Consider the following 10,000-nt stretch of genomic DNA (forward strand, 5'->3'; position numbering starts at 1 on the left):
TCGCCATCGCCTGCAGGAGGGAAGATGGGTAAGTACTCCCTTAAACGGTTCCTTCCTAGAGTATGGGTCACGTGTCACCTCAGGCCGGCTCCGTAGAAAATGGGTCCCGGTGTAAACATTGGAGCAGGCTGGTTGGTAAGGGCGATGGTGGTGGTTGTGGTGATATTGGTCGGACCCGGTTGCTGTGTGTTTGAAGGTGGGTTGGTTGGTAAGTTAGGTTTATTATTGTGTTCTCTCTCTCTCTCTCTAACCCATTTGTTTTTATCTTTTTTTCTGTGTTTTCTTTATTTCCTACTATAGTGTGTGTGTGTGTGTGTGTGTGTGTGTGTGTGTGTGTGTGTGTGTGTGTGTGTGTGTGTGTGTGTACGTCATGTTTTTTCGGTGGTTTTTTTTTTTTTTAGCCGTGTTACTAAATATCGTCGCTTAAGAACATGTATTTGACAAGGCTTTCGTACGAGTTGTGGGCATTTCCAGGGGTAGTTTTATGACCCTGGAGGTAGTTCGGCCCTTCTTCTGTACCATGAACCCGAAGAAACACGCATTAGAACCCGACTGACCCTCTCTTTGACCCTTAGAAAGAGGTGATGTGAGAAACGAAAATGTCTTAAAATACTGACCTTTTTTTTCTTCCATTTTTTCTTTCATTCTTTGTTTCGTGTTTTATTTTTGTGTTCTCTTTGTTCCACTTTTTTCTGTTTTTTTCTTTCTATTTTGCTTTTCGTGGTTAGTTTTTGTTTTATTTTTTAGTTATTTAATTTGTGTTTGTATTTACGTGATTTTTTTTTCTTTTTCAGAATCCCATTTTCTTTATTCAGGTATTTTTATTTTATTTTTTATTGTGGTGTGTATTGCGTTTTCTTTCTTGTTCTTTATTTCTTCCTTTCTTTCTTTTCTTTCTTATTTCCTTTATTATCTTATCTCTTTATCTATTATTCTTTGTATGTTTCGTGTTTTATTTCTGTTTTATTTTCTCTTTCACTTTTTTTCTGTTTTTTATCTTTATTTTTATTGTGCTTTTCGTGGTTAGTTTTTATTTCTTTTTATTTATTTCATTTGCGTTTGTAGTTACGTGATTTTTTATTTTTATTTTTGCAGTATCCAATTTTCTTTATTCTGGTATTTTTTCTTTATTTTTATTGTGGTGTGTTTTGAGTTTTCTTTCTTGTTCTTTATTTCTTCCTTTCTTTCTTATTTCCTTTATTCTCTTATTTCTTACTCTATTATTCTGTTCTTATTGTTTATGTTTTGCTTCTCTCTCTCTCTCTCTCTTCATATATTATTATCTTATCCATATATTATTATCTTATTTTCCTTCCTTCTCTCTCTTTCATTCAATTCTTCCTCACCCTTCTTCTCTTCCTTCTCCTCCTACTCTCTTCTTTCCTTCTTTCCTCCCTCACTCCCTCCCTCTATCCTCTCTCCCTCTCTCCCTCCCTCCCTCCCTCCTCTCTCCCCCCTTAATTAGACAGCCAGGAATACCCTTTAATAGAAGAAAGGAGAGAAAAAGAAAAAATAATTAGCCCGAAATCATTTAAATCTCTAATTATTAAGAAAAATGAAAAATAAAAAAAATCATAATGGAAAAATCGAAAACTGACCTCTCTCTCTCTCTCTCTCTTCCCAATACAAAACATAAGAAAAAACCAAAAAATACCCTAATTCGCAATAGCCAATCACAGTTCAGAGCTTCATTACGTCATTAAGCCAATCAGCCAATAGGCATGCGGCACTAATGACGTCATAAGTCCCATTAGCCAATAGGAGAGAGGCATTTAATTACGTCACTAGTCATTAGCCAATAGCAGCCCAGATCTCGTCAGCCGGGACAGAGGAGTGGAGTGTGATTGGCGGAGGCTTAATAGGAGAGAGAGAGAGAGAGAGAGAGAGAGAGAGAGAGAGAGAGAGAGAGAGAGAGAGAGAGATGGTGGGAAGAGGGTGTCAGAATGATAGTAATAATAATAATAATAATAATAATAATAATAATAATAATGATAATAATAATAATAATAATAGGAAGGAGATGAGGCATATGAGAGAGAAAGATAAGGCGGAGGTAGAGGAGGAAAAAGAGGAGGACAAAAATGAAGAGAATAGAGGGAAGAAAAAACGAAAAAATAAGGAAAAGGAAAATGAGAAGAAAAAAATAAATAGGAAAAAAGGAAAAGAAGAAGGAAGAAAGAAGAGAAGAAGAAGAAGAAAAATACAATAAGGGAAGAGAGAGAGAGAGAGAGAGAGAGAGAGAGAGAGAGAGAGAGAGAGAGAGAGAGAGAGAGAGAGAGAGAGAGAGAGAGAGAGAGAGAGATTGAAGTCGATTGAATGGAAGAACGCCTTAAGACAATCCTTGGAGAAGAAAGGACGAGGAGGAGGAGGAGGAGGAGGAGGAGGAGGAGGAGGAGGAGGAGGTTATAAGGTGTCGGATCCCCCAAAGAAGATCAGAACCGCTAAATTGTCTGCGATGGCCAATAAGACTTTGACAGCACGCGCGTGAGCTAACTTTAATTCTCTCTCTCTCTCTCTCTCTCTCTCCTTTGGGTTTAATTCTCTTCTCCTTCATTGTTTTCTTCCACCTCATTTTCTCTCCTCCTCCTCCTCCTCCTCCTCCTCCTCAGTATTATTTCCTCTCTCTCTCTCTTCTCTCTCTTATCTCTCTCCTATTTCCTTATCTCTCCTCTTTTCTCTCCATTCTTCTCTTTCTTTCCTTCATTACCTCCTCCTCCTCCTCCTCCTCTTCCTTGTTCTCCTTTTTCTTACTCTTTTTCTTCCTTTTTTCATCTTCGCTTCCTACTTTTTATCATTATTTTTTCTCCTTTTTCTTCCTTTCCTCTTTCCGGTTGATCCCTTTCTTCCTTCCTTCCTTCCTTCCTTCTTTTCTTTCTTCCTTTCTTCCTTTCTTCCTCCCTCACCTCATTCCTTCCTTCCTTCCTTCCTTCCTTCCTTCACTTTCCTCTCTCCCTCCCTTCCTCTACGTTTCCTCTCTCTTCCTAACCTCCCTTTCTTTACCTTCCCTGCCTCTTCTTCTCCCCCTCCTTCTCCTCCTCCTCCTCCTCCTTCTCCTTCATTATGATTGAAATATGAAGGAAACGTCTCCATCTTTCCTCCAAGTGATGTTTACATATAATTAGATTGAATATTACGACTGGAGGGAGGGAGGGATGGAGGGAAGGAGGAGGAATGGAGAGAGAGAAGGAGGAAAGGAGAGAGGGAGAAAGTGGTGGAAGGAGGGAAGAAGGAACGGAAGGAAGATGGGATGGAGATATGGAGGAAAGGAGAGAGGAAGAGGAAGAGGAAGAGGAAGGAGGAAGGAAGAGGATAAGGAGGAGAAGGAAGAAGAATAACAAGGGAAGGAAGGAAAAAAGGAAAGAGGAAACGAAGAAAGGAAGGAAGGAAGGGCGAAAGGAAGAGAAGGAAGGAAGAAAGGAGTAAAGGAAGGAAAGAAAAAAGAAAGAAAAAAAGAAAAGGAAGGAGAGACGGATGGAAGGAGGAAGGGAGGGAGATGGAAAGGAAGGAGAAAAGTAGGAGAGGAGGGAGGGAAGGAGGAGGAGGAGGGAGGAGGAAGGAAGGAGGGAAGGAAGGAGGAGGAGGGAGGAGGAGATGGAAAGGAAGGAGAAAAGTAGGAGAGGAGGGAGGGAAGGAGGGAGGGAGGGAGGGAGATGGAAAGGAAGGAGAAAATTAGGAGAGGAGGGAGGGAGGGAGGGAGGGAAGGAAGGTAGGAGGGAGGGAGGGAGGGAGGGCAGAAAGCAGTAAGAAGCGAAGGTGATAAATAGAATTAGAAAAAGGAGGAGGAGGAGGAGGAGGAGGAAGAGGAGGAGGAGGAGGAGGAGAAGGAGGAGGAGGAGGAGGAAGGTGCGAAAATGAAAGGAATAAAAGAAAAGAAGAGAGAGAGAGAGAGAGAGAGAGAGAGAGAGAGTGAGAGAGAGAGAGAGAGAGAGAATTGGCACTTCAGACTCTTAAGATAACCTCACATTGCCCTCTCTCTCTCTCTCATAAATTAGAGTTACAAATACAAATAAACGAATGTGCAAGAGAGAGAGAGAGAGAGAGAGAGAGAGAGAGAGAGAGAGAGAGAGAGAGAGAGAGAGAAAATATTTGTTTAAAGCGTATCAGTAGGAAGAGATATGGAAGGAGGAGGACGAGGAGGAGGAGGAGGAGGAGGAGGAGGAGGAAGAGGAGGAAGGAAGGAAAGAAGGAAAAGTTAGCTTTGTTATCAGAGGAGGTGGAGGAGTTTGAGAGGAAGGAGGAGAGATAAGGAAGAAGGAGGAAGAGGAGGAGAGGGAGGAGGAGGAGAAGGAGGAGGAGGAAAAGAAAAAAAAGAAGAGAAAGTAAAATAGAAAATTAATGAAGAAAAAGTTTATGAAAAAAGAAAAGAAAACATCTTATTTTTTTCATTTTCCTCCTCCTCCTCCTCCTCCTCCTCCTCCTCCTCCTCCTCCTCCTCCTCCTCCTCCTCCTCCTCCTCTAAGGGTGTGATAACCGTTCTATTCTCTTGAAAACACCACCTTATGTTCTCCTTAACTTGCCTCCTCCTCCTCCTCCTCCTCCTCCTGCAACTCTTCTTCCTCCCCCTTGCATTCGTTTTCCTCGTTTACCTCTTTTAACAATCCTCCTCCTCCTCCTCCTCCTCCTCCTCCTCCTCCTCCTGCAACTCTTCTTCCTCCCTTGTATCTGTTTTCCTCGTTTACCTCTTTTAACAATCCTCCTCCTCCTCCTCCTCCTCCTCCTCCTCCTCCTCCTGCAACTCTTCTTCCTCCCCCTTGCATTCGTTTTCCCCGCTTACCTCTTTTAACAATCCTCCTCCTCCTCCTCCTCCTCCTCCTCCTGCAACTCTTCTTCCTCCCCCTTGCATTCGTTTTCCTCGTTTACCTCTTTTAACAATCCTCCTCCACCTCTTCCTCCTGCAAGGTTGAGAAACTTATCTTATGAACAAAGGCTTAAAGAAGTCAATTTATTCAGCCTATCAAAGCGAAGGATGCGAGGCGACCTAATAGAAGTGTTAAAATTGGTTAAAGAATTCAGTGATATTAATGCGGAAGATTACTTAACAATTGATCGATCAAATAGAACAAGGAGGAGCCTTCGCCTTTGCTGTCCTTCATCTTCCACCTTTGATTAGATAGTTAGTGTAGCTTGTCACAAACAGCCTCGTAAGGGCCATCAGGTCTGCTGTTGTTTGTTCTTTCTTTGTGTTTCTTTGTGTTCCTCCTCCTCCTCCTCCTCCTCTTCCTCTTTAGGTAAATGATTGAGGTATATTTTGTGGGCGATGAAACGGTTCTCCTCTTAAATCGAGAGAGAGAGAGAGAGAGAGAGAGAGAGAGAGAGAGAGAGAGAGAGAGAGAGAGAGAGAGAGAGAGAGAATTTTGTTTGAGCTCAATGTTAATTTATTTGGGATAATTTTCTTTCTCTCTCTCTCTCTCTCTCGCCTTATATACAAATCTTTCCATATTCCAAAAATCACATTCCTTCCTTCTCATAAACTCCTCCTCCTCCTCCTCCTCCTCCTCCTCCTCCTCCTCCTCCTCCTCCTCCTCCTCATATTCCTCTTTCCCTATCTACTTCTTCCTTCTGACCCTTCTTCCGTGAACTCCTCCTTCTTCTCCTTCTCCTTCTCCTCCTCTGCCTTCTCCTCCTCCTCCTCCTCCTCCCCCTCCTCCTTTTCTAGCTTAATAAAAGTTGTACCTCTTTCCCTCCCTTCCTCCCTCCCTCTCTCCCCTCATATCACACCCACACATTTTCCCTCCCTCCTTCCCTCCCTCCCTCCCTTATCTCCCTTTTTTTGCCTCCCTCCTCCCCTCCCCTCTGTCTCTCTCCCTTCTTATCTCCCTTCCCTTCCTCCTTCCCTCCTCACCTATCACACCCACGCACCCTTCCTCCCTCCCTTCCTCCCTTCTCTCCCTTCTCTCCCTCCCTCTCCTCCATCCCTCCCTTTCCTCCATAAATAAATTGTCTCCCTGACCAGATTCCTATAATTCAATGGAGAGAGAGAGAGAGAGAGAGAGAGAGAGAGAGAGAGAGAGAGAGAGAGAGAGAGAGAGAGAGAGAGAGAGAGAGAGAGAGAGAGAGATTTAATGTTTCAGAGAGTGCAATAAAGAGAAAGGTGAAGGAAGAGACGAAGAAAGAAAGAAAGAAAGAAGGAAGGAAGGAAGGAAGGAAGGAAGGAAGGATGGAGGGAAGAAAAAATGGAAGGGAGGAGGGAATGAAAAAGGAAAGAAAAGAAGAGATGAAGGAAGGAAGAAAGGAAGAAATTACGAAACGAAAAAAGGAAAGGAAGAAAAATAAATAATGGAAGTGAGGAAGGAAGGAAGGAAGGAGAGGAAGACGAAAGGAAGGAAGATAGGAAGATATTACTATAGATTCTGCATTTCCATTGGTCTCTATAAGTTAAGGAGGAGGAGGAGGAGGAGGAGGAGGAGGAGGAGGAGGTATATGGTAAGGAGGTGGTAGTGGTATTGGTATTGGAGAAGAGAACAAGTTATAAAGGAGGAAGATGAGGAGGAGGAGGAAGAGGAGGAGGAGGAGGAGGAGGAAGAGGAGGAAGAAAGAGGTTGAACATATGGTTACGAGAAACGAAAGAGGGAGAGAAGAAGAGAGAGAGAGAGAGAGAGAGAGAGAGAGAGAGAGAGAGAGAGAGAGAGAGAGAGAGAGAGAGAGAGAGAGAGAGAGTAAAGAATTTGAGGGACTTTGAGAGACGAAAAGATTAAAAGAAAAAAAGAAAAAAAAGAGGGAAGAGGAAGAAGAAGAAGAAGAAGAAGAAGAAGAGGAAGAGGAAGAGGAAGAGGTGTGATATTTAAACCCGTGTCTTTGTAATATGAGGAATAGGAAGAGGAAGAAGAGGAGGAGGAGGAGGAGGAGGAGGAGGAGGAGGACGACGACGACGATATTTTGACCTCCAACATCAACAACAATAACAAACAAACTAAGCCTACATGTCCTTCCTTCCTTCCTTCCTTCCTTCCTTCCTTCCTTCCTTCCTTCCTTCCTTCCTTCCTTCCTTCCTTCTATAGAACTGTTAATTACTGATATATTTATTTGTTAACTGAAGGAAGAAGGGAAGGAAGGAAGGAAGGAAGGAAGGCAGGGAAGAGGAAGAAATATATAAATAAGAAAGGATAAGAAGGAAAGAAGAAAGGAAGGAGTTGAACAAGAAAGAAAGAGAAAGAAAGAAAGAAATAAAAGGAAGGAAGGAAAGAAAGATTGAAGGAAAGTGGAGAGAAAATTGAGAAAAAAAGGAAAGAAACGGATAAGAAAGGAAGAGAGAGAGAGAGAGAGAGAGAGAGAGAGAGAGAGAGAGAGAGAGAGAGAGAGAGAGAGAGAGAGAGAGAAGATCAAAGGAGTGTGTAATTACAGTGACTTCCTGAGATTATTATTATTATTATTATTATTATTATTATTATTATTATAGAGAAAATAAATAAGGTAGATATATTACAGTATAGGAGGAGGAGGAAGAGGAGAGAAGACTTATGGATGGAAGCTGGAGGAGGAGGAGGAGGAGGAGGAGGAGGAGGAGGAGGAGGAGGAGGAGGAGGAAGAAAAAGTAGAGCAGGAGGAGACGAAGGAGGAGGAGGAGGAGGGACCAATATAATATAAGCCATCACTAATTTATTCAGGAGAGAGAGAGAGAGAGAGAGAGAGAGAGAGAGAGAGAGAGAGAGAGAGAGAGAGAGAGAGAGAGAGAGAGAGAGAGAGAGAGTACTACTGTAAAAGAAACAACAACAACAACAACAACAAAAGCAACTAAAGTAGCAGAATCCGAACCTCTTTAGAAGGGATCCAACACCCTTTAAGAGGAGGATCGGAGAGGAACTTAAGCGTCTTCGAACCCTTTCCAAACTCGGCGCCGCGAACCTCCTAAAACAATAGATTCGGGAACCTTTTAACTGTGTTGTGGATCTTTCTTAAGGAGGATCAGGAGTTGTTAAGTGGAATTGAGAGAGAGAGAGAGAGAGAGAGAGAGAGAGAGAGAGAGAGAGAGAGAGAGAGAGAGAGAGAGGGGGGGGGGGGGGAGGTAAGGTAGAGAAGATAGGTCTAAAGAAGAGGTTGGAAAAGAAGAAGAAAGAAGAGGAGGGAGAGAAGAAGAAAAAAGAATAGGAGTAGGAGGAGGAGGTGGAAGAAGAGGAGGGGGAGAAGAAGGAAGAAGAATAGAAGGAGGAGGAGGAGGAGGAGGAGGAAAAAGGAGAAAATGAGGAAGAGGAAGGAAAAAAAAACGAAAAAAAAGTTCAAAGAAAAACTTGAAGAAGAAAAAAAAGAGAACCAGTAAATGAAGGAAGAGGAGGAGGAGGAGGAGGAGGAGGAGGAGGAGGAGGAGGTATAAGGAGATTCAGGGAAGAGGAAGAAAGCTAAGTACCTCCATTTTGCCTTTCCTCCTTACCTCCTCCTCCTCCGCCTCCTCCTCCTCCTCCTCCTCCTCCTTATCATCATCTGTCCCTCTCTTCTCTCATCTTCATATTTTCTTCCTCTTCTCCTTTTCTCATTTCTTTCTTTATTTTTTTATCTTCTTTTCTTCCTCTTCTTCCTCCTCTTTTCTTCCTCTCTCCTTCTTTTCCTCCCTTCCCTCTTTCCTTCCTCCCCTTCCTTACCTCTCTCCCCACTTCTTTCTGCATATCTTCTCTTTCCCTCTTCTTCTTCCTCCTCCTCCTCCTCCTCCTCCTCCTCCTCCTCCTCCTCTTTCTTCTCTCCATTCTCACCCTTCCCTCCACTTCTTTCTGCATATCTTCTGTTTCCTTACCCTCCTCCTCCTCCTCCTCCTCCTCCTTTCATACACCCATTAGAGGATTGAGAAAAAGACTCACAGTTGATGACAAAACGAGGACAATTTGGAGGAGGAGGAGGAGGAGGAGGAGGAGGAGGAGGAGATGGAAGGAGAAGGTATGCAAAATGAAATGGAGAAATGGGTGTGAAGAAAGAGAGGAAGGAAGGAAGGAATGGAAAGGAGGGAAGTGAGAGGGAGAGAGAGTGGAAGAGGAAGAACAGGAGGAAAAATAGAGAAAGAGAAACAAAAAAAAGGTAGAAGAGGAAGGGACTGATACATATCTAGGACACGTAGTAACGGGTTTAAACTGTGTCCGTATGAAGATACACTGAAGATTTTAAATCTACACTCCAGTAAGGCGAAGGTTACGAGGAGACCCGATCGAGGTTTAAACGGACGAAGTGCTTTGATAATGGGAGGTTAATAGGGTTTTGGTTTGAGTTCTGGTCACCTTACTATGGAATGGATATCAAAGTGTTAGAATCGGTACAGAGGAGGATGACTAAGATGATTCACGGGTTAAGAAACTTGCCATACGAGGAAAGACTCAAACATTTAAATCTACACTCTCTAGCAAGGCGAAGGTTACGAGGAGACTTGATCTAGGTTTATAAATGGACGAAGTGCTTTAATAATGGGAGGTTAATAGGGTTTTGGTTTGAGTTCTGGTCACCTTACTATAGAATGGATATCAAAGTGTTAGAATCGGTACTGAGGAGGATGACTAAGATGATTCACGGGTTAAGAAACTTGCCATACGAGGAAAGACTCAAACATTTAAATCTACACTCTCGAAGGTTACGAGGAGACTTGATCTAGGTTTATAAATGGACGAAGCGCTTTAATAATGGGAGGTTAATAGGGTTTTGGTTTGAGTTCTGGTCACCTTACTATAGAATGGATATCAAAGTGTTAGAATCGGTACAGAGGAGGATGACTAAGATAGATTGCCATACGAGGAAAGACTCAAACAATTAAACTTGCATTCTCTGGAAAGGCGAAGGGTGCGAGGAGACTTGATCGAGGTTCATAAATGGATGAAGGGCTTTAATAAGGGGGATATTAATAAGGTTTTGGTTGTAAAAGAGCCAGGCAGCAATGGTTTGAAGTTAGATAAATTGAGATTCAACAAAGATATAGGAAGAAATGGTTTACTAACAGAGTTGTGGATGAGTGGAGCAGGCTGGGCAGTCATGTTGTGAGTGCCAATACCATAGACATTCAAAAATAGATCAGATAAACTCATGGACTGGG

The 10,000-nt window shown here is 42.7% G+C and overlaps 1 protein-coding gene across 1 annotated transcript in view; it reads left to right on the forward strand.

Moving 5' to 3' along the window:
• The window catches only part of LOC126981948 (innexin inx2-like), a 186,296-nt gene that overhangs the window by 34,783 nt on the left and 141,513 nt on the right, over window positions 1-10,000 (forward strand). Inside the window, exon 3 of the mRNA XM_050833660.1 lies at window positions 17-28. The gene's annotated coding sequence lies outside the window, so the exon portion shown is untranslated. The remainder of the gene's footprint in view (window positions 1-16; window positions 29-10,000) is intronic.

The sequence above is a fragment of the Eriocheir sinensis genome, chromosome 49 (genome assembly GCF_024679095.1).
Source record: "Eriocheir sinensis breed Jianghai 21 chromosome 49, ASM2467909v1, whole genome shotgun sequence".
Classification (NCBI taxonomy): Eukaryota; Metazoa; Arthropoda; class Malacostraca; order Decapoda; family Varunidae; genus Eriocheir; species Eriocheir sinensis.